Here is a 22,225-nt window from a genome sequence, read left to right as displayed (position 1 = left end):
TGCGGGAGCCCGATCGATTTGGCCCTCCATAACAGTCCCAGATTGACATGTGACCCTTTGGGGAAATTAATTGCACAGCCCTAGGTTTTGAGCCATAGGCCTGCCTTGCATAGCTTGCCTGGAGTAAAAAAAAAAGAAAAGGACCAAGGAATAGAAGGGAACAACTGCTAAGTCCTGTCTACATATCTGGCCACCACCGCCTTGTTTCCATCCAACAGATACTGCAAGGCAACTGTAATTGAGAAACTAGGCCCACATGGTTTGTTAGCGTGCAAGAAAAATGCTGAGCTGAAAGACTGTTTTGACATGAAAGGCTTCCTACAGCACACTCCTCTGTGGTCAGTTTGTTCCTCTGGTGTCCCATCCAGTAGCAGGGAGTGTTGGCTTGTCTCCTTCTACTAAAACAACAGCTTTCCTCCCAGCCCTTTTTTTCCCCCCCTTTTCTTTTTGGGCTGGGTGTGTTTTTTTCCCCTCTCCTGAAAATGTGTAAGTGTTGCCTTGATCCACATTCCTCTTTACAGGGAGATAAAGATCCTGTCTGGCGCCTGGGTTTCAAATCTGCTGCTTGATTATCTACAGACGCCCTGGTAGGAGAGCCTGAGGCAATAGATAAAGAGAGAAGGAAAGCATTCTTCAACCCACAGCCGCAGCCAGCCTCTTGTTCCCATAGCCTGTCGGCTCTGCTCACCAGGGCAAGACAAAACCCTATCAGGATATATTAATGTTGCTGCCGCCACTGCCACTACCATAGGATGGGATGGAGAGGAGGAGGAGGAGGAGGTTGTTAACCTCATCTAAGGGGAGTATTGCTGTCTAGCTTCCTCAGGGGAGGCAGGAGAGAAACAAGGCCCAAAAAATGAGAGGAGAAGGGGAAGGTAGGATTAGGGGCAAAGAAAGAGCACTGATTCTGGGGGAGGCCAGATGAAACGAATGCATGGAATTGGTGCACTTTTTCTAGACGTTTTCTCCAGAGTTCTCAAGTAAAAAAGATTGGAGTGAAGAGGAAGAGAAAATGTAATAGGGTCCAATTCCTCCCCCACACGCACACGCTGAACAGTTCCTTCCCTGATGGATTGGTGCTAGTTAGAGTCAACTGCTAACTTGGAGCAACACTTGAACCTTGTTAAGCTATAAGCAGCCTTTGAATGTGTTCCCTCCCTCTTTTGGTGTACCTTTAAGGTAGGGGTGTCCAACCTTAGCAACTTTAAAACTTGTAGACTTCAACTCCCAGAATTTCCCAGCCAGCATGTTCATAAGTCTTAAAGTTGCCAAGATTGGACACCTCTGCTTTAAGGGGAGAACTCTGCTGGCAAGTCAGTTTCCACTAGGCTGTCTCAGGAAGCAAAATAAGAGAGGTTTTGAAATAGTCTGGTGTTCCTCTGTTCACACAAGGTTTACGAAGAGGGAAGCATGGTGAAACCTACCCAGCTAGTTAGCAGTCTTGTGGGTTTGATTTATTTTCCTTTGAAGTCTCTCCAAAATGTCTTTGAGACTTTCTGTGATTTCTCCTTCTCCTCTTGCCTGACTCTAATATGATGCTGGATCAGATGATTAGTCCTGTTCCAAACATCTCCAGTCTAATACTTGCTAGACTTGTTTGCGACTTCCAAAATCCTTCAGTGAGCTTGGCGAAGAAATGTTGGCAGAGATTTCAGGAAATATAGTCCAACATGACTGGAAGGTACCAAACTGGGGGAGGCTGATCCCATCTAATGCCACTTGGGCAAGATCCTCAATGCGACAAAAATGATACAGTTTCCAAGGTAGTGGAGAAGAAGCTGAATCAAAGGTCTGGTTCGTTAATGTATATTTTTTGACTGTAGCATCAATGAAGTTTGAGATATGCAAATGATCCTAGTTGCTCTTCATTTGCTCCATTTAGTTTCTGCGTTTCTTCCAAGGGGTTTAAGGTTTGGCTGATAAGGATTTAGTGAGATTTGTTAGGCTAAAAGATAATGGTCACATGTGAACTCTGAGCTTGGATGTCTTCAGTCCCAATAAGATGTTCTCATCAGTTGCCTCTAGGCAAGATGCACTATATATAAGCTTACCAAATAAATAAATAAATAAAAAGTCTAGAGCAAGTTGGACAATGTCCCTTGGATTAGGGCTGTACCTTCCTTGTCATGATTTGACCTATTTCCATTTTGTTGTGTTAGTTTTTTTAACAATGGAAGTAACATATTTCCAGGAGCTCAACTCTTCTTAGTTTCACCCATGATCCCCAAATAGATAAAAATCATGCCAAAGTGGCCATATATTTTGGGCATTTTGAGGAAGATTAAGAGTAGAAGCGGGAATAGTAGCCTCCAATTTGTTACCAAGTTTTTGAATGAAATTGGCTGATAAATTTGAAATACAATGCAGGGAGGGACTTCATGGAACCATTTGGGCTTAAGTGTAGAAGAAGAGCAGGCAGAGGTAGTGGGTGGAATTAAGTGCATCATCAGTTTAGAATCCCTGTGTTCTCACAAGTTGTCCAACTTCCATTGACTCTTATCTGGCAACAATTTAGTGTTGAACTTTAGTTGACTGGATTCTTGTGTATAGACTTGAAGAAATCTGTGCTGCAACCTTACAAATGATCCCGATTCTTTGCTCCTAACAATAAGTTGCCCAATCCTTTCCAGCATCTCCCAATTCCCTATCTAGAAATTATCTGGTTTATCCCTTGAGCTAAACACTATCTACTTAAATATGATTTTTCATCAATTACTATTCAATTGGATATACTCTTGTTCCAAGCTTTAAGTCATGGTTTGCAAACCTCAGTCCACACAATGTAGATTTACCTATTGCATTAAGGCAAAAACAAAAGCAAACCAAATTATGGCATAGTGCAAGCTGAAAAGAAAGTAGCTGCTTTCAGTATCATAAAGAACAACTTGGAAGGTTAATGCAGGAAATGACCAGGAGGCACCACTGTCAAGTCAAATAATAAGCCATTATCATCAAAGAAGTTGGGAAGTTGCTTTTAGTAGGCCGTGATTCCAAATACATCTGGGGACTGGGTAAGTGGATGGAAGACCCAGACAGCAAGTCTTAGGCCATCTGTGTCTCCCTGCTACACCATCTGCTGTAAGGCAAACTCTTGATCCAAGCTGGCAATTCTTCTGCGGCCTGACCCATTAGCCTTTGAAACCCCTAAAGTTCTTCCAGATAAGGGGACCACTTTATTCTGTCCTCTCCCATATATTGATTTGGATTCTAACTCCAGTTTGTTTTCATCATTAACCTTGGCAACATTAAGACCTGTGGACTTCATGGCTGGCTGAGAAATTCTGGGAGTTGAAGTCCTCAGGTCTTAACTTTGCCAAGGTTGGACACCCCTGGTTTACTTGAGATTTTAAATATTGTTGTTTGCAAGGATTCTCCGGATAGGCAATTGCCATGCCAAGTGCTCCGCTCCTCCTTGCCTCTAAATATTCAAGAAAAAAGTGTCAAATTATTTGTTGTTAAATCTCTCTCTGAATGATAAACTCTTGAAAAAAATAGGAATGACAAGTTATATAGAACACATTTTTAAATTATTTAAATGTCATTCTATGGAAATTAGAACAAAGGTGGGAATTCTTGGACCCCCTACAAGTTGTGAACGAAAACTCCCAGCGTCTTTCACAACTGGGCACAGCTCCTGGCTGGGACTGCTGGAAGTTGGAATTCGATATAATCTGATCAAGAAACCTGTTTTTAATTCCCGCTCACCCACTGTATGACCAGACACAGATCATGTGTTGTTCATCCAGCTTTCAAATCCTTCTTCAGCACAGATTGAAATATCTCTCTCCCCATCTCTCCCTTACTTTGTAAGACCTTTGTCCTGTAAGAGCTTTTAGAAGGAAGGGAGGGCGGGGTGGAGAAACGCAATCTGTTTCGAGCCTTGTACATTCATGATGTATCAGATAGGCAGAATCTAGCTCAGATTTCCAAATCTGTATGGTGTGTACATTAAGAGAGGAAGCTCTTTGTAGATGTGCTAAAATATCAGAGGGTTTGCAAACCATCTGATTTTGGTCCTTTGTAGTCTGACCGCCCATGGAGGAAAGTCTACAAGTTACAGTTTATTCCCACTGAAGCCAGAGAGATCTGAGACATTATCTCAAATGTTGGATCATATGGAACAGTAAGCTTGCGTGTTTAATTATTTGTACGTTATGAGTTTTTAAAATTGTTTTTACTGCGGGTCCATTTTCATGTACATACACCTATAAAAATATACATAAATACACATCCCTGCAGCTTTCCTGGCAAGAATTTGGAAGTGGTCTGCCATTGTCTACTTCCTGGGGCTGAGAGACTATGACTACCCAAAGTCAAAGGCAGGACTCTAAATTCACAGTCTTCCAATTTCTAGACTGATGCCTTAACCACTACACCAAACTGGCTCTCTTATTTTCTAAATGTACCTTCAGTAGAACAAATAGCTTGACCTTTTTTGAGCTTTCAAACATTTTATTTTGCTTTCATTATAGTTATGTTTTAAACAATTTGCATACACTGTGGTAGTTCAGCAGTTATATTTGGATATAAATCATTATAATTCTAGTCAAAAGTGTGCCGCTGTGACTTAAAGTACAGAAAGGCCAAAGATATTGTTTACTCATTACAAACATTGCTCACTGCTTGGTTCTTACTGTTCGTGATGATGGCTCACTTTTTCATAATCTTCTACTAGCTTTCCTATCCTCTTTATGCCTAAGAAACCATTCAGACATCTTTTTACTTTGGAAACTTCACATAGCGTAACTTCCCCCATGGCGTTGCCTTTACACTCTATCGTACTCAGATCATGTCATTTGTGAGCTTAAATCATACTCTATTCTTGCTTTTTATCTCTTATGCATAGAAGTCTCATTGATAAGATTTGCACGGTTGTATCTAACAGAAAACCTGGTGGTAAGATAAACTCCTCCATTGAGTCAAATTCAACTCCTAGTGACTGCTGTACATGCATCCTGGAGCTGTTTTAGCCACATTACCAATCTCATTTGCTACTGTATTGTTGCGTCTGGGGTATTATTTTCAACTGTCCTGTCTAGTTTACAGTCTAGAACAGGGGTCTGCAACCTTGACAACTTTAAGACTTGTGGACTTCAGCTCCCAGAATTCCTCAGCCAGCTATGCTTGCTGGTTGCAGACCCCTGATCTAGAATAGCGGTTCCCACCCTTTCCGGTTCTGTGGACTGGCAGTGGTGATGGTGGAGGAGAGGAAGAGGGAATGGTTTCGCATGGGCGCCTGCCATTTGTTCAAATGGAGCTATGCGTATTTGCTTGCTACTTGATTCCCAACAGGCAACATAAAGATACTGGGCCATAGACTGGGAGTTGGGGACCCCTGGTCTAGGATTACATTATGGTCTCCCATCCAAGAATTGACAATGAATTAGGGGGCATGATGATCTAATCTAGCATTCAATTCCTACAATGCCACATAGACACTTATGAGAAACCACAGAAACAGGATGTCTATGCAATGACATATGACTGACATATCTAGCAATTTTGTTTAGCCTTCACATCTCTGAATCTGTCTCAACCTCTTTAACAGTAACGGTATCCTGCTGTGTCTTCATAGTGATCTTCTCTGAAGCTTTTGACTTCATCCTTAGTTTCTCTCCTCGGTTGGAGGTCAAATGAATATGTATTTTCTTTGTTCAATTTATTTTAGGTTGCTATTCTGTTGTCTTCGGTTTGCAAGGATCTTATTAAAAGATGCAGAGAAATGGCCTCTTTCACATAAGAAGCCTTTGTGAAGGATAGTCATTCCATTTGTGTCATGCAAAGTATTAGGTTTCTAATCTTTGAATGAGTTCCATCAAGATACCCTAATGCATGTTATCCATTTTTTTAAAAAGAAATTGCTTGCCCCTTGCAAGAAGAGATAGATGCCTTCCCTTCCTGCATTGCTGCCAAAAGACTCTTATGTTCTCACTTTGGGACCATACTGTCTAAAGAATAAAAAAAGTTGAACATATTATTCAAATAGTATGTTCAGACTCTCTTATCTAGATAAGGAAACCGCAGCTGTTAAAAGTCTTTCCCATGCACCCACTGGAGATGGGAAAATGGTTACAATTCTAATAATTTCTCTGTCTCCTGTTCTTGCTTGTTGCATACTGTAATTCTTCGTAATTCCCAAGAGCAGTGCTGAAGTCCTTAGTTTCATTCTCTGTTTCAAAGTATTGCCCAAGTCCATCTTGACTCCATTTTCCTTTTATCCCTTGCAAATCTGAAATCCAAACAGATCAGGGAAAATGTTTTTTCCCCCTGAGATCAACTGCCATTATATATGTTGTGTCCTGGGCCTGATGAGGAAACTCAGCAGGCCCAGAAATGTTGCAAATGGTCCCGGGCAACCTAAAAGCTGCCCGGGACCAGACTGGCTGGCGCTGGACTATTGCGCATGCGCAAGGCGCAAAGAAAGAAGGATTCTTATTGGCTGGACTGCCTGGGGGTTGGAAAACTATAAAAGGCCTGCATGCCTGTTTGCAGTTTACTTGGAGTGGAGTTAAGGAGAAATAAAGAAGTTGCTTCACGATATGTCGTGTTTCAATGCCTCGAATCCCGAAACACAAAAATATATGTTTTCTCATTTCTGGTATATTTTCCATGACACTTTCTGATTTTAGTATTTGATTCTGGGCTTGAATTGAATATTAGAGAGACACGGGCCCTCCATTCCTAGAAAGTATTTAAAAAATGAAATAAAAAATTATTTTTATGGCTGCCTACAACAGATACTAGGTACTGTGGGCAGCTGTGGGTCAGGAGCCAAAGAGATTATGGTCCTTTGATTGCCTGCTTGCATATTCCTTTTCCCTTGTCTGGCATAAAGTTCCATAAAACCACTACTTGTAAAAGAAAAAGCTGCTGACAAGCTCTTGCTTTGAAGCTCTTAAATGTTTTCCTTTAGTAGCAGTTCTGTCTGGGCTAAAGAGCTAAGACTCTTCCTATACCCTAAAAGAGCCATCCCATTTTTATTGCTTTTTAATTAATAACAAAAAGGGGGGGGGGGAGAACCAGACCCAAAAACAATTGTGATAGCAATAGCCAGAGTGATACCTACATTGTCAAAGAGAAGAAGAAAATAAGAACACATAACTATCTCATTATACTTTTGAGAGGAGTTAAGCTGGATTATGGATTTGCAGGAAAGTGCCCATTTGTAAACAAATAGACAATAAGGTCTCACATCTTCCCAAACGTGAAAGGGAAAACAATAGAGAAGATTGACTGGGTTTTCATTCACCTCTATGGATTCAGTTTGTTATTTGAATCTCAGACCTGAAAACTATGTTAATGTCAAGAAATGCTAGTAATTGGGTTTTTTTTCCCCATTAGATATTTTCTGAAACTCATGGAAGGCCCAAAAAGGAACTAATGGGATGATGTTCTTCCAAGGTTGTTTCTTGGCCCGTGTAAAGACCTCCTGTACAAATTTGAGCTTTTCCTTCATAAAGATAGCTAGCAAATTAGGCTCTAGAGCACAGGTGTCGAACTCGCCACGTCACGTGACGTGTTGTGATGTATTGCAACTTTTTTTGCATTGCCGGAGCTGGGGTAGGCACACCCACAGGCCGGCAATTTGACACCCCTGCTCTCCAAACTTGGCAACTTTAAGACTTGTGGACTTCAACTCCCAGAATTTCTCAGCCAGGATGGCTGAGGAATTCTGGAAGTTGAAGTTCACAAGTCTTAAAGTGCCAAATTTGGAGAGTCTTGCTCCAGAGAAAACAAGGCCTCAGAGTCTATGAAGAAGCTGGCAGGACAGTGTCAGATATCCTAGCCCCAAACCATTGAATCTGAGGTAGTTCCCTGAGGGAACTATTCTAGAAGTACAATTACAGGAGGAAATGATTTGGGAATATCAAGAGATAACAATTCTGAAGGTTTTATGGAAGGATGGTTTGACCCGCGTATGAAAGTAACACTGCTCCTCTCTGTTGGTTTGTTTTAGTGCCAGTTCTTCATGAATTAAAAAAAATGTTGACCAAATTATAAATGCTGAGAACAATGGGAGTGATTCCTGGCTCTTTTCCACCCAAAGGAGTTATGTAAAAGGAGTCAGTATTCTGTCTGTCCCAACAGAATGAGAATTTATGATAATTTTCCAAAAACTGAATGAAATGAGACAAAAATTGACGTTGGGGAAGAAGCCATCAAAAAGGAAGGTTAAAAAATAGCCTAGATCAGGCTGGGGTCTGTGCAGGGTGGGATTCCCCCACTGCATCTTTATGGATGAGTCCCTTGGCTTAAAATGTTGCTGACTCCTCCATTTTAAACTGTCTTTTCTTTCCTTTCTTTTGGGTACCTGACTAAGAGCAGAGCACACACACTCTATACTGTGCTTTCCAGTGTAAACTTAGTAACACAGAGAGAGAGATGAAACTTGTTGGGAGATTCAAACATGCACGTGGGTGTGTGGGCGTATATGTGTGTACACATACACAAACACACTAACAGAACCACCTACAGCCGGTGATGATAAATGAGTGGGATATAGTTTCAGAAATCTGATCCTGAAGGTATTCTCTACTTTGTAAAAGTATTTGCTATTCAAATGTATGCTGTAGTGGTATTTGACAATTTCAATATAATTCAAATCATAAGCCCTCTTTTAAAGCCCATCTGCATCACGGAACTTATTTTGAATTTGCTAAACAAAGCGAATGACTTTTTGCGTGCCCATAATCTCCACTATAACAAGTCTTTTTGCATTGCATTGATTTGGTCTCATATGCACTGAGGGTGCATTCCATTGGCTGGTGCACAAGGCCAAGCCATTTACATCGGGTCACACAACCCATTTAATCTCCGTTGAACTGCATTAGGAGAGGATGTTCCTTGTCACAAGGCAAATAATTGTCACTATAGGGAAATAGCTTGGAAAGGAATACATCCTTTGTAACCAAATTCTGCCCAGCAGGTCTGGGAGCAAAGAGATACATTGAACTGTGATTTCCCCAGTTCTTTAACTTTTATGTTTGAATGCAGAACATCCTATTCAATATTGGGAAAGTAATTTCTGGGCTAAGCAAGGAAAACTGCTGTGACATCATTATTGCTCTCTCTGTATACTTTGGCGTTGTAGCATTGTTGTGAGTCATAATCCACCCACTGAAAATTAAGTAGATAATCAGGTCGCCCAAGACTATGCATGTTTTTGCAGAAGCATGTCTCCCTGGATTTTGTTCAGTTTTATTTAAAGATGTAACACCTTTAAATCTTTTAAATAAAAGGTCTGTAGCTGTAACAAGTATTTGCACACAAGATACACTGAACCAAGACGTTTTAAAAAACATCCTCTGTTCATAGTGGCTTAGCTAAGACATCTCAGTGCCACTGTCTCTCTGCGCTGTACACTGATGGCTATCTTAATAAAAAATTTAATGTCTGCATTACAATGATAAAGGATACTAAAATCTGAAATTAGATTAGTTCTTTCTAATTATAGTGAGCTCAGAGCTCTGGCTTATATGTATACAAACGAGGGGAGGGGAGGCTGAGAAGATGGAGCATCTAATCACAAACAGATTTCTGAATCTATTTGAGGGTTTTACGATCAGATCGTGTAGTTATTACAGCAGACAGCCTTCATTTATTTATTATTGCATCAGGAGAGGCGACAACCAAAAGCAAAGGCACAGAATCCTGACAGCCTGCCATTGCATTAAGTTTATTACTTAATAACTTGACTCGGCTGCTCGTAACTTCGCGATGTGTGAAAATTGGAACCAGGCAAATAATAATAATAATAATAATAATAATAATAATTGTTTGCATTGAAAGAGAACTGTCTGGACTGAGACTTGTGGTTCTGTCTATTCCTATTGCATGGGGATATTCTGCACAGACGCTTCTGTTTGTCACAGGGTAGGAAGTTCTATCCACATCCGGCTCTTAGACTTGAGTCTTGTAGAATAGCTTCAAATGAGAATTCTTTGGTATGAAAGGCAAGTCATCCAGCAGCATATGGTCAGATATGATTCAGCGTAAGATGTGAGTATGTGAATAAGGTAGAACAATTTGATGACCAACTAGCCTTAATTGAAGTGAGATAAATATATGCCAGGATGATAAATATCACCTAATTATAAGATAACCCAATTGTCTCTGTATATTTTCCCGTACTCTATAGCAATAAGGATTATTACTGTGCCTCCTCGGCATACGACCACGACTGAGCTCAGAATTTATGTTGCTAAGTAAGACATTTGTGAAGTGAGTTTTGCCCATTTTTCGACCTTTCTTGCCTCAGTTGAGTGAAGTTAGTAACGTGGTTGTTAAGTGAATCTGGCTTCCCTATTGACTTTGCTTGTCAGAAGGTCCCAAAAGGTGATCATGTGACCCCGGGACACAGCACCAGTCATAAATATGAATCAGTTGACAAGTGCCTGAATTTGTTCACATGACCAAGGGGAATGCTGCAGTAGTCATAAGTGTGAAAAAATGGTCAAACGTCACTTTTTTCAGTGCCATTGTAACTTTGAATGGTTACTAAATGAACTGTTGTAAATTGAGGACTTACCTGTAGATCAGATAATAATAATAATAATAATAATAATAATAATAATAATAATAATAATAATAATAATAATAATAATAATTGGAAGGGACCTTGGAGATCATCTAGTCCAACCTCCTGCTCAGGCAGGAAACCCTATACCATTTCAGACAAATGGCTGTCCAGTCTCTTCTTAAAAACTTCCAGTGTTGGAGCATTCACCACTTCTGGAGGCAGGTTGTTCCACTGGTTCTAACTGTCAGGAAGTTTCTCCTTAGTTCTAGGTTGCTTCTCTCCTTGATTAGTTTCCATCTGTTTCTTCTTGTCCTGCCCTCAGGCATTTTGGAGAATAGCTTGACTCCCTCTTCTTTGTGGCAGCCCCTGAGATATTGGAACACTGTTATCATGTCCCCCCTTGTCCTTCTCTTTGTTAAACTAGACATACCCAATTCCAGCAACCGTTCCTTATATGTTTTAGCCTCCAGTCCCCTAATCATATTTGTTGCTCTTCTCTGTACTCTTTCTAGAGTCTCAACATCCTTTTTACATCGTGGTGATCAAAACTGGATGCAGTATTCCAAGTGTGGCCTTACCAAGGCTTTGTAAAGTGGTATTAACATTTCACATGATCTTAATTCTATCCCTCTGTTAATGCAGCCTAGCACTGTGTTGGCTTTTTTGGCAGCTGCAGCACATTGCTGGCTCATATTTAAGTGATTGTCCACTAGGACTCTGAGATCTCTCTCACAGTTACTACTATTGAGCAAGGTACCCCATATACTATACCTGTACATTTGGTTTTTCTTGCCTAAATGTAAAACCTTACTTTTTTCACCATTGAATTTCATTGTGTTAGATAGCGCCCAGTGTTCAAGTCTGTCCAGATCCTCCTGTATCCTAAGCCTGTCTTCTGGAGTGTTGTCTATTCCTGCCAGCTTGGTGTTGTCTGCAAATTTGATGGGTTCCCCATCTATCCCCTTGTCCAAATCATTGATGAAGATGTTGAAGAGCACCGGGCCCAGAAAAGAGCCCTGGGGCACCCCACTACACACTTCACAGATAGTTGAGTAGTGAGTGAAGTAGTAAAATTCTTACAATTTAACAAGAGGTTGCTCCCCTATCAAGTAGTTGCCGTCTGTGGTAAATGATCAATGTGCATTGTTTTCACCTGAGATTACTAAATATTGCACATAATAATGTGATTTTCAGTTCATGATCTTGTCATTGTTGCCATATGATAAACAACCTTCTTTACCATTCCTTCACTTCCCTTACAATATGTGATTTCTAGAAAGTGTTGGGTATGTTCAAGCATGATCAAGAGGAGACTTAGCAAAGTTAGTATGCGCTCCAAAACTGAGCATGCCCTACAGAGGATGTCTATTGTGGCTCAGATTCCATGACACTATTCCCCCAAATCTCCCAACATTTGGGTCAATGTGCAAACTCTTATTAGCAACTCACAGTAGCTATTAGGCAACTGAGTTATTTATGTGTGGAGAGTGAATATTCCTAGTGCAGACTAATACTGAGTGATCCATTAATGCTCCAGTAATCAGAGCAAATATAGGAAAAATTATATGAAGGAAATCAGAGTGACTCTTTTGGATGTAATAGGATCCCTGTAGTAAGAAGGCACTATTGCTATGCAGGAAGCTCAGGTACCCAGCATTAACTGCACACCAACAGGCTGTAGACATTATGTGTGCATCTCAATATCTAACTAAAAAATGGGATCCCTTTTTGCTTTATGAACCTGGAGGACAAGGCCAGAAATGGGGAAGAGGAGGTATAATGACTTCATTAAGGCCAAGGTTTTGGAGATGGTATTTCTGCAGAGCCGTCTCTCCACACCTCCATCCTGCTTGTGCTCACTTTCCCCCAGGAAGTTCTGCTGTTACTGCCTTGTCCAGCTGTTGTAGAGTTTCCCTCCTCTGCCATTAGCTGTAAAATAAAGTTATTGGTGGGAATGTAGCTTTCAAGTGGCCCACAGGAGGTAGATTAGGGCAAAAGCAGAAGGTGGGTGTTGAGTTAGGAGGCTGTAATTGGCAAATCTTTATATATCAAGAAAGATTCATTCTTGACTGCACAGAGCTGTAGATCTTCTTGGTTCTCCTTCCGCTGTGCCAAGATACATTTAAGGGAACAGAAAATCCCTTTAAGAATATGCAGCCTTATCAACCGTGTTCTGAAGGATTAGGATTGGAGGTTTGAATATGAAACTGTAATAAAATGTACAAGAATGGTATACACTGCTGATAAAATCGACACCCACATGGTTGTTCTGTCTGCCCTGTCCGTGCCAATCCAAGAGTTTAAGACAGTCTAACAACAATCACATGCAGGCAGCATGACATACAGTCTCATAGCCTTCTCTTCCATCGTCTTAGATTTTTGTATCTCTTCTATCACTGGTCTTATGTCTTCAGCTTCCCTACCGCATCCGTCATCCCAGACTCTTTTGTGAGGTCCTTCTTCCCTGGTCAACTCCATCTTGACATTTATTTTTCCCATAGAAGCAGCCCTGTTCCCAGTCTGATACTATTCACCCTCCAGCCTTTTTCTCCGCCCCTAGCACGCTATCAGCTGAGCCCAGGACACAGTATAATGTGAAACTATTATTTATTGCTATATTTTATTAAAATAGCATTTGCCTTTTTAACAGTCATACCAAAACAGCTGATTCATATTCCACTTGTGATCTATTACTATTCTAAGCTCCTTTTCACTTTTATTATAATAAACAAGATATCCTCCCTTCTATACCTATGCATTTTGATTTATTTCTCCTGAGTAAAAATGTACTTGACTCTCAGCAATTGATTTTGCTTTGGTTTAAAACGTGGATGGGTTATATCATGAAATTCTACCTATTGTCATTGTTATGACTCCATTGCAAAATAGCACAGGAAATTAAATTCTCCCTATGCTGTTGCCACTCCCAGGGAAGGGAAACTGGTACTTACAATTTTGCTGTGGTCTCTTTACGTTGCCCATCTTTTGTTGCAAATTTTACACACAAAGCTGCACCCAACTAAGTTAAAGCTAAATTAAAGGGAAGCATTTGTTTATTCATCAAAATAATCCTATGCTGTTTTTAGGCAAGATTTCCAAAGAGATTTTCCAAAAGATGCTAAAATTTAAGAATTAAAACAAGTTACAGCCTGTTAATATAGTATACCCAAAGCTTGGAATAATAATACTTAGTTAATGGCCTCAATTTGAAGGAGTTGATTCTCAACAAATTTCCAAAATAAAAACAGCTGTATTGGCTTCTAGATGGCTTACAATTATATATAAAAAAGCAATAATGTAACAGTTAAACCTAACAGCTCAATAAGATATATAGAAATACAAAATGGCCGGGGGCGGGGGAGGGAAAGGCTAGTGGAACACAAGCTTTACAGGATTTTATTGGGATCTTGAATTGAGCTTGGAAATAGAGCAACAGCCAATGGGATTTGTTCCCAGGCAGCCAGAATTGTAGATTTGGGGGCTTGTTTAAATACAGCCTCGTGTTGCTAACTAACTGGGAAGTTATCAGACTGGTTTTCACATGTTCAAGTTGTTGCTTGTTGCAAGGGCCGACTGTGGACTAAGACTAGACATTTTTTCTGTTTGCAAAGCTCTGTTATGGTGGATCCTTAGAGAAGATATTCCATGGATAAATACGCAAATATTTATAAATATACACAAGATTTTGACCTGGACCTTCTTGACAAATGGCTTTTTATTTAAAAGAAAAGATACTTGATACAGAATCGTCCAACAGTGCATATTTTTTCCTCTCTGAAACCACATGGGGTTTTAATTGACCCTTTCATAAGGGTCTTCCCAGAAGCACAGAGAAGCACAGACATTTTGTCAAAATCATCTTTTCTTAATAGTTCTCATTTCTCTAGCAAGCCTTTTCTTCAGCAACTTTGTAAGAGCTAAAGGACTCTTAAGATGATTTTTTTTTTTCAAAAGGATGGAAAATGGTCAGAAAAGACCCGTTAGAATTTCTCTTCTCTCTGATGAAATTATTCTTTGTCCCACCTAGCTTTACATGTCCAGGGGTTTGCACTGCTTCCTGTGGAGACAATTTCATTGTTTATTGACAGATATGTGTAACCTAATAAACTGAAATATTGTGGACAGTATCCGTCTCCAGGATTGCATTGTTCTTTACTGTATAACGAGATTGGCATTTTATTCTTTCTAATGCATGTGTTTGGGTAAGGATTTGTAGAAGCCCGCGGATTTCAGATATTGAAATCCCATTTCACTCCCTCTGGTTTTTCCTGGAAAATTTTGATCTTTAAATCTTTAAAAGCAACGTTAATAATCTAGCAGTTCTTTGGATAAAAAGCCATCAGCCACCGTTTCAATTTGTCTTCTTAAGCCAAGTTCGTCTTCCAGATTATTGCTGTTTTCATAGGTGTTTTCCATTTGTAAAATACATCTGCAGAAATACAAACATACTTTCACATATATATACAGGCTTTCTTGTGTCATTGTCTCCTCTTAATACTTTACTTCTTCAATCTGCTTAAAACCTTGTTGAAATTTGGCTTCGCAGGCAGTGTGACCCTGGCATGTTCAGAATAGACTATGGCAGTGTTTCTTAACCTTGACAACTTTAAGACCTGTGGACTTCAATACCCAGAATTTCCCAACCAGCCATGCTGACTGGGGAATTCTGGGAGTAGAAGTCCAGAAGTCCTAAAAGTTGTCAAGGTTGAGAAACACTGGACTATGGAAAAGTCACTTCTAAAATCCAGGAAAGCTACTGCTAGTTAATGTAACAACAGTCAGTAGCAGGGTTGATAGCCCAATTCACTTCCACGCTTGTAGTTCCTGCACATAATTGAGATCCTTGACTGAGCTGTTGCTCCTTAAATTGTATAAAATGCAAGATTTGTAAAAGGTAATGGAGGCTTTAGTCGGGTAGCATTTCAAAGGGATTTTTCTGTAAGGAGTCACTGCTTGAAAGGGTTTCACTTGCAAATATTGTAGCCAATGAAAGACAGGCAAGGCGCGATATTGTAAGGGATGCTGGTCTCTGTGAAGCCCCTCTAAGGCAATGAAGAACATCAAGCTGAGAGCAAATAATAACAGTCATCAGTGGATAGTATTATGGTTTGAAAAAAAACTGGCTGCATTAGGTGTGTCCCTTCATCTAACAAAACAGCTGATTGTTATAGTCTTTGGGAAGCTACAAAATTTGTAAGGTGAGGATACAAGAAATCTACCTGCCCCCTGGAAAATAATGCCTCTTATTATTTTATAATTTTCATTTAGTTTCAGAACAGAACCCAACAATGTATACTTTGGGTGAACTACATTTAAAGTGAAATGATGGCTTTCAAGAAAGGTCATTTTCCAGATGGCCTACCTCTGCTTTTGTCTGACTAGGATTTAGGTTATTTACCAGGAACCACATTGCATATCTTTCTGCCATAATGTGTAACCCAGTCAATCTAGGTTTTTGCCGTACTTTATCCCGTGTGGCAGGATAGGATTCTGGGTAAAATAATGGGGAGAAAGTACCTAATGAGTTCACGCAACTATATTCTGTCTTAAGGATGTAACTGGAAGCTGTGGCATGGTCTTGGCAGAGGGAGACAAATGTTTTAAATTTGCCAGTTGCCATGATCTGTAGAATCAACTTCGTTTGTATAGCTATTTGCAAACTGTCTGCAGCATCCATACCTTGAATAATGAAACATAAGCCTAAAGTAGCCATTACGCTGACACATGTGTGAGGCATTAAGAAACGAACAGCAGGAGTCCAGATGTTTTCCCCCTCTCTGAGATCTCCTCTCACTTTTGACACCTGTTTGGTCCAACAGAGCTTAGCTGAAGGTTGAGACAGACTGCCTTCTCTTGTTTATGTTCTTCATTTGCTTGCTTATTCACTTTTGTTTTTAGCGAATGCAAAGCACTAATCCCAAGATTAAAGAATGGGTGTAAGCCTTCTTTCCCTCTGAAAAAGTGGAGATGTAAATGAAAATTTGTGGGCAGACACGAGAAATCATTTTTTGAAGCTTTTCAAGCTTGTGTTTTTAAAAGCCTTTGAAAGATTTAAACATCTCCTGGTTTGATTTGCTATGTTGTTCAATTTAAACTCCAGTCTAAATGAAACAGAATTAATTAACACCTCACCTTCTTTCTTCTTTGCCACAGATTTTATCACTGAGATGTTCTTGTGAAGCAGATACAAGCCTATCCCAATTTGGTGCCTTTGGATGTGCAGGCTAAAAGTTAGAATTTAGGGAATAGAAGAGTAAGCTTCTGGAAGGTTGCCAAGTGAGATAAGGCTAGCAAAATACTTGAAGAGAAACCACATAAAATAGCTGTAACTATGAGAATAGCTTAAAAATCAGTGTCCTTTGTTCATTTTCATAAGTGTCGAAAATTGTCTTCATATCTGGGATGATTACTTCTCTCTTTGCAAACAGTCTTAGGTTTTTTTTCTCTATTTCTCTTTTATGCCTTAATAGGTTTTCTTTGCTGTCCTTTCTGTCCTTGAAATATCATATATGTGCATGGGACACTATCAACATGTCCTGAAGATTTCTATACTCATCTCTGCATGTATACCGCTTGGCAGAATCGCTTTCTTCCTGGACAATACTAACCTGATATTATTTACTTTGAAAGGACACCAATTCTTAAGAATTTCAGGCAAAACTACTGTTATTTACATACAATTTACTAGCTCTATCATTCTGAGTGACATTTTTTTTACTATCGAATCTGGATCTAAAATAGTTAAAGATGCTGTTGTAATATACGCTGTGTTCTAAGAAATATAACTTTGTAGTAATTGATAAGCTGAGATTTTGTTCATTCAAGTACTTTTCCCAGAACCTTTGATGTGGAATCAAGAGGTGTTATTGGCACCATGATGATTTTCTTCTTTTTTTTTTAACCTTCCTTCAATATTTGAAGGCCTTTATGTTTCCTTACATACAGTAGTCTACTACTTTCTCAATGACCCTTATTGACCCAGTTACTGCAGTGTCAAGTACATATACCAAACTTCTTTGTGACCATCAGCTTGTATTTGGAAGTCTCACAGGATCTTAACTTCTTTGTTCTCAAATCAGTTTTTCAATATTGGAAATTGAACGTTGCTGGTGGCTTATAAAGGGTGTTTTCCATAATGCCAAATCCTTATGTCTGTAGGGAGATACCAGGATTTGGCGTATTGTATACAGAATGTATACTAAATTCAGCAATAATTAAATTTAACCAAGAAAAGGCCAGTTAGTGAGAATTTACTGTATCTCAGGTGATAAGTATTGAAAATGAATGGCATATCTTTTTCTGATTGGTCATCTTCTGCCTTTAGAGGAGACATAGAATAGGATATGACTGGAAGGAACACAGGAAGTGGGGCTGCTGTTGTATTGACAATAGTTAAAAACTCAGCTAACTCTAGTTCTGATTCCATGATCATGGGTAAATATACTGTAAAACAATTATATGGAGTAAAAGAATAAAAAAAGCATGAAACATTTGCCTGGGCTTAATCCAAATAGCTGTTTATCTAAGTCCACTGCATTTGCTTTTTAAAACCATTGTGATAGCTTACAAACTGATTGTTGCCAGTTTCGGTGGTAGTGTGCCCATGAAACAGATGGTTCTTTGTAGGAAATGTAACATCTTTTCTTTTGTAGAGTGAATTGCATGCTTCTTTGGATCCTTGCCTTAAAAAGAGCCCGGTCTCATGGATTTAGCTGATGTTATGTTCCTCCCTAGTAATTATCATCCAATCAGTATCCAAATAATTAGGTATGCCATCGCTTCCCATAGGAAATAAAGTGTATACATGGAAGTTCAGCCAATTCTTTTTGTACAGATTCTGAATTTGCCTCAACAACTGAACTTCAAGGACTATTATGGTTACCCTAAGTTGTGAACATAACTCTCTCTCAAATGACTCAGTATATTCTAAAGCAAGTATAGATTAACAGGTAGTTGGCAATTTGCCGCCTGGGGGATTTCCCTTTAGAAAGGAGAATCCTCTGTAGGCTGAATGGAAGAGTTTTCTCAATGTTTTGCACACCGAGAATGGCCTCAAATCTTTACAGCAGCCAGAGATGTTTGAATGTTGGCCGATAATGCAAATGAATGGAACAAAACCCTAAGTCTCTGTTCCCACATGGAGAATCTATTTCAGAGAAGTGCATCAGCCAAAGTAGGATGAACACCCAAGCCTGTCCCTCATCAACTGTTGGGTCATTTGCAGAAGGGAAGAATTTTTCAATGTGGAATTCTCTATTCAGAAAACGTCATGTATGATGTCTGATCTATTCTAACCATCAAGACTTACGAGGAGAGGGAGCTGGGATCTTGAAGTTACCCACAATAGTTAGCACGTATAGGACAGAAAGAGCAGACATGCAAGCTAATAAGCTATAGGTACTGTTGTGTCCTGGGCCTGTTGAGGAAACTCAGCAGGCCCAGAAAGGTTGCAAATGGTCCCGGGCATTGTAAAAGCTGCCCGGGACCAGACAGAGCGGCGCCAGCCTTGTGCGCATGTGCAAGGCGCGAAGAAGGGAGAATTCCTATTGGTTCACTCTGTCCGGGTTTCAAGCCCTATAAAAGGCCTGCGTGCTTGGAGTTGGAGAAGGAGAATAAAGAGTTCTTGTAGTCACCATGTGTTTTCATCTTTCGCTAGTGAACCAAGAACTTAACAGGTACCTTCATCATTATTATAAATATTCTGTAGCAATGTTCTAAATTTGCTGTCTGGAGATTATGAAAATTGTAGTATAAAAAATCAAGAGGACATCAGATCAGATATGGCTGCTAAGAACACCCTTTTCTTTTCTTTTTTCCTTTACTTTTCTTTAACTGCCATGCAAGAAACAGAGTTCATATTGGCTGATAAAATATTAACTTTGGAATTTTTCTGTTCCATAAGTCACTGTTTTTCTATAACAGTTTAATTTCTCTAATAAATTTCCATCTTTTGACATCATCCACACTATCCTTATCTTACATGCTAATAGAAATATAACTCTCCGAGTGCTACCCCTATCCAAAAGACTTGTTCACCACAGGATAAACTTTAGAGGAAAAATCTGTCCCATGGAAGAAAGCATAGAAACAAAGCCTTCTCAATAGGCATCAAAAGCTGATTGGCTCTAAGAAGAAATGGGGGAAAATGAAGGGGAATGATTGAATGGAGTATCCCGAATAAGAGGACCTCACCCTACAAAGTGATATACAGTAGGTCCCATTTGTATATTAGGAATAGACAATAAATGATCTAACTAATAAAGTATTTTGCCTACTCTGTGACAGACATCAGGGTGCTTCCATGTTGCTTAGTGCAGGGCTTTTCAACCAGTAGTACGGGTACCACCTGTGGTACATTGACACCTGGCAGGTGGTATGCGACCATCCTAGAAAAGTGGTAGCGGGGGAGGGGAATGAGCTGAACCGGTGGCAGCACCGCACAAGCCTGAGCGAGAGACGGCTGGAGCTGCAGGGCTGTCAGGGCTCAGTGGAAGCACCAGGATCAGCGCCAAGCTCCAGCTGGAGATCAGCGCTGATCCTGGTGCTTCTGCTGAGCCCTGAATTTACATTCAGATGCTTGGCAACTGATTCATATTTATGATGGTCACAGTGTCCCAGGGTCATGTGAAGTGACCAAAACCTGCTGCAACCACCCAGGAGACAGGGGGAATAAAAACCAAACACCCCCCACCCCACCCCCACTGCCAATCCTCAACAGAAATTCTCACAACAATGAAAACCTCGGAGAAGAGGAAGAGTGCGTCTGGGTGGGCAGGCAGGTGTCTTGCTCGGCTGTGGCTTGGGGGGCACTTTTTTCAGTGCCATTGTAACTTCGAACAGTCACTAAGTGAACTGTTGTAAGTCAAGGACTAACTGTACTTTATCACTTTTTTCCTTTTGGGGGGGGGTCATCAAGTTTTTGACACCTTGCTAGGCGACTGGTGGTACTCGGATGTTGCCATATCCTAAAAGTGGTACAATGGGTGAAAAAGTTGAAAAGCCCTGGCTTAGTGACTTTAACAAGGGCTTTTTTTGTCATAGAATGCCCAGAACGGAGTTCTGGCACCTTTTTTGGATGGAACCTTGTAGGGTAGGCAAGGCGGGTTGTATGACGTGTGTGAGTTCCGGCACCTTTTTTTCTTTTTCTTTTTTAGAAAAAAAGCACTGGCTTTAAGCCTCTTGATAACATATCTCAGCTCCTTTTACTAAAATGTTATAGAATTGCCCTACTCATAAGGACTTGTTATTGTCAAATAAGCAACAAGGTCTGAAAATTTTTTTTAAAGATATGGAAAACTTCATTTGAAGATCTTTTATGAAATGCCCAGAGTTCTTGAAAAGAAGAAGGACGTGAATCTTTCTTGGACCTTCATGGGTTATTATTATTTAAAGTTTGGGAGAATTCAGAAAGTTTCTGTGTCTGGAACAAAGTAAAGAATCATTATATCACTTTCTAGGGAAGCTGAGGTAGATGCTTCAGAAGTGGAGCTACTGTAGCAACACAAGGAAAAGATGGCTGCCACTAAACCAACATAGCTGGTTGGTTGGTTTCAAGGCTTGCCTTTGGTAATCCTGAGCCCCTTCTGCATTATGTAATTTATTGCTAGAAGTGTCCTTTTCTTTTCTCATCTTTATCTTTTTCCAACTGCTCTGCTTCTGGAGGTCAGGGAAGAGAACAACTGGGGGGAGACCAAATGGTCATTTCAATTAGTCATTAATCATGGCTGCAAGCAACCATCTATTTTTGTGGGGGAGAATATAAATTTTGTATGAAGGCACCTCTGTGGGACAATAGGAGAATTAAGGTCAAATGAGGGGCATATTTGAAGGACCAATTTTAGAAGATAAGGTGTGTTCTACTGGAAAGAAAGCCGGCTAGATGCTTCTAAGGAACTTAGAGATAAAAGTCTAGGGTGGCTCACTGGGGGGAAATTTAGCCCTGGTAAGGTATAGGGAAGACATGCCTGATCCCCATCCTACTTTTCTTAAACTATCGGCCTTCCCAGGTAAAGCAGAGAGGAAACACGACTAGATGAGCTAAATCTACTTTATTGTAAGGCTATATTAGCAGAATCTTGTAAGTCTGAAACTACAAATTTCCCCCCTGCCACTTTTAACTGTTAGGCAGGCCTTTCTTTACCTTAAACATTGCAGGCTTCTGCCTCTCTCGTCCAGTGATTTCCCAGGCAGCCTCTACACTCCCCTTTCCTCAAGGTTATTCCATTACACAAAGGCAGCTTAGTGATTATTTGGATCATGCTGTATTATATATCCTCCCAGCTATGAAGCTAGCCATGGATGCTGATTGTTCAGCAGCATTTAGAACAGGGGTCCCCAACCCCCAGTCCGTGGACCAGTACTGGGCCATGGCATGACAGCAACCAATCCACACAAACAATCAAAGCCCCATCCGCGGGATGCAGGCAGCACACAAAACCACACACCCTCCGGACGACGCAAAAAAACTCTCTCCACAGAACCGGTCCCTGGTGCCCAAAAGGTTGGGGACCTCTGATTTAGAAAGCTCCAGGTTCCCACATACTTGTGGTGAGTTATTACCATCTCCCATACTTTATTGGTTTTACAGTACTATTGAGATAGATAGATAGATAGATAGATAGATAGATATATATATATATGTTTTTTGAGGTTTTCACGGGTGTTTATATGTGAGTCTTTGGTCATTCGGGTTTTCTCCCGTGTAAG

This window comes from Protobothrops mucrosquamatus, unplaced genomic scaffold (genome assembly GCF_001527695.2).
Source record: "Protobothrops mucrosquamatus isolate PMUCROS unplaced genomic scaffold, P.Mucros_1.0 scaffold2183, whole genome shotgun sequence".
NCBI lineage: Eukaryota > Metazoa > Chordata > Lepidosauria > Squamata > Viperidae > Protobothrops > Protobothrops mucrosquamatus.
This window is presented reverse-complemented; position numbering follows the sequence as displayed.